The following is a 3,443-nucleotide window of genomic DNA, read 5'->3' on the forward strand; positions in this document are numbered from 1 at the left end:
GAATCAAGCCACAGCTGACTTTAAGATGAACAAAAATAATTAAAAGCACTGGCATTTTTTTCTACGTGTAATTACATTTTTGGGACACTATAGCAAATACCATGAAATTGGCATTTGCTTAATTCGGTGGGCCTTCCTATGGATCGTCCAAACATATCTATTTCTCATTCAAGTTATAAAAGTGCCTCCCTTGATGACAAGCTTCAGTTGCTTTTAGGAGCAAATTCTGTAAGCTACTTCTAGAAAACTTAAATGCTCCCTTCATGGCCCCGAATATTTCAACTCAGATTTTCTAAAATTAAGTTCACTTGTCAAGTTAGCGAGCAGGATAAAGATAAATGTAAGCACATTTTCCATTTATTAAAATTGTCGATGTTTTCTTTCATCTATTATCAAACATTCAAATGAAATTGTGCTTCAAAGAACCGACATTAAATATCTGTACATGGTAATAGTCCTTGTAACGGTCAGTGAGTGGACGCGATCTTAACATGATATCAGGAAGAGAAATCGCACTAATCAAATACCCTAGATAGCACGATCATGCGCAGAACTGGCGAATGATTGACGTGCGTAGAGGAGGATAAAAAAGGAATAACCGCCACATTTTTAAATCAGCCATTTTGAGAAATCCAGTTGTATATTGCAGTTTCTGCGTTCTGCGTTGTACTCGGTTATACAAAAAAATTGCGAACGATAGAAATTTTGAATAAATAGAGAGTGGGAACCTTAGTTGACAGACAGTCCTTGGAAACATTTTTCTTCAAAGGCAAATAACGATTAAATTCTGTATTTACAACTACAGCTACTCGGATACGTTTTCTGTCATTGAGCCATACGATATCGAAAGAGCACGAAGTTTTGAAACTGACTAGAAGCAAAATAATATTTCTTGGCCTAAGATATCTTGGCCATCAAGTTTAAGAGTTGCGTTTAACACGAAGTAAGAGAGAAGTTTGTATTCAAGCACTTTCTCTGTGTTACAGATAATTAACAAAAGCATGCAGAATTAAATGCTAATCGAAAATCGCAATCGGGGAAAGCGAGTAGGAGTTACACTACACCGCTATACCAAATCTTGCGTGATGATAAATTAGCCAAATTGAGCTTGTAAAAACTGTACAGGCGGGAGCAAGGCACCCTCCAAGTTGATTTTTTAATCATTTTGTCGTAACATAATGTGGGACAATCAACTTTTTCGTCAACAGCGCGTAGACCTTCAATTTGAAGAAAATGACAAAGTTGAAATGCGTCTAAAATCTACTGAAAAAAGAAGCAATATCTCTCAAACTTGGTCAGGAAAAGCTTTGCGTGTTATATAATATCCAATCTTACTTTTTTTCACCTAGAATTTCAATAGCATAAGTCTGGCCAATTTATTGAGAACTTGGCGAAAAATAATTTTAGACACAGCATGAAATTTGTGGGTCTTCAAAAAATTACAAAACCGCCGACTTCTTAGTTTTTTTATAATTATTTTACTTCGCTTTTTATCTATCCTAAAACGGTTTCGATGGAAGACTTACGCTGTGCTCACGGCATGGGTAACAAACATGACATGTTTCCATTCTTTCATCCATGATTTTTGTTTCTTTGACAACGCTTTTCTGACCCTGGTTTACATCTATGTTGTTTTGAGGAACAGACACAAAATCGAATAAAAACTGGCCAAGAATCGGTAAAAGAAAAAATTAAAGTACAATCTGAATCCAAATCGGAATATATCATGATTTGGTGATTTTGTTAAACTTGCAGGCCATTGGAGACCAATTGACATCGGAGCATTTTGCAGGTCGATAACATTCGCGCTTAATTGTTTCACCTGGCATTGGCTTCAAACTATCACGTCAAGGTGTTTCGACTTCGTTTAAAATGAACATATACATTCTGTTACGCCCCACTATGTAACAATTAGCGCAAAATGGAACGAGGTGTTACGCAAAATGCAACACAAACTAGAAAGTTAACTTTTGACGTAAGATTTACGAACTTTTTAACGCCAAATGTGGCAAGTTTTAACGCATAATGTAACAATTTTTTTAACGCGAAATGGAACAATGCAAAAAGTGACAATTCAATTCTTAACCATCAAAAGAAACCCAGAACAAGGGAGGATTGGGGTCTAAAAGTGTGTTTGATCCTCGATGAAGCGATACATGTTAAGCCACTGTGTAAACTCAACGTGTCACATCCATACTCCCGGTGATTTTCAGGAAACTGGAAAACGGTGACGAAGACACTTTTAAACTGTTTTGACATAACACTCTTCTAAACTTCTCCTGGTGGCGGTTTACCTAGCTTCACCGAGCCTCCTTATGAAGTGGAGTGTGTTTACATGATACATGGGACGACTTTTGTATTGGGGCGAGTTTCCTCCGCGGTTCACTCTCTGTATTTCAGTATTTACATGATACCACCAGAAAATGTCATACAGGAACGAGTCATACCGGCGCGAATTCGGCCTGGTTGCTGTACCGGAGACGAACAAGAATTTCATTCCGGTGAGAAATTTTGCAACAGAACAGACATACCTGAATTAAGTCAACCTAAGAACTCACTTACCAAATCCTGGAAATCACTTCCCTTTATTACTGTAAGAGCGGTCACCTCTACTAAGCAACCGCGGTCACTCTTTTCGAGGTCGCAACGAGTTTTTATTTATTTATTCATTTATTTATTTTCTTCACCTCTACGGTCACTTGGTCTAGAACCAGCTTACCAGTAAGGAAATAGATACATTGTGCATGTCCTTTCAGTGGTCTGTTTTACTTACCTTCTTTGGGCACAAGAAGAAGTAGAGATACCTTGAGGTATTTGGAAGTCACGCTTTGTCACCATCTTTATTTTCTTGATTAACTCATAGGTTTTTCTCGTCCCATGTAAAAGAATCCAGGAAAGTCTTGAATTCTGCATTCCACGCTGTGGATTCCGGATTCCTTGAGCTGTATTCCGGATTCCAAAAGTCAGGATTTCGGATTCCATAAGGAAAATCACCTCCAGGATTCCGGATTCGACAAGCAAAAAGTTCCCGGATTCCGGAATCCGGGACAGTCTTGGATTCTGGATTCCACGCTGTGGATTCCGGATTCCACTGAGGTACTGGATTCCAGTATTTGTCAGTAAAACTTGGATTCTGTATTCCAATCGTGAGCGGTATTCCTGATTCCAAAACTCAGGATACCAGATTCCATAAGCAAAATCACCTCCAGGATTCCGGATTCCACAAGCAATAAATTTCCGGATTCCCTTACATGGAGCGAAAAAAAAAAAACCGTCAACCTGTATTAAGCGGTCAGTTGACAACTCCCAAGGGTGCTGGCGCACGACCGCTTAGCCATCGTAAGACTTCAACTTTCATCACCCGTATCAGGTATTGTGGGTTACGGCCCTTAATGATAGCTTTGAATCCTATCCCAATGCAGTGGAATTTGGATCTGGCTGAT

Source organism: Porites lutea, chromosome 2 (genome assembly GCF_958299795.1).
Source record: "Porites lutea chromosome 2, jaPorLute2.1, whole genome shotgun sequence".
In the NCBI taxonomy this organism is placed as follows: Eukaryota; Metazoa; Cnidaria; class Anthozoa; order Scleractinia; family Poritidae; genus Porites; species Porites lutea.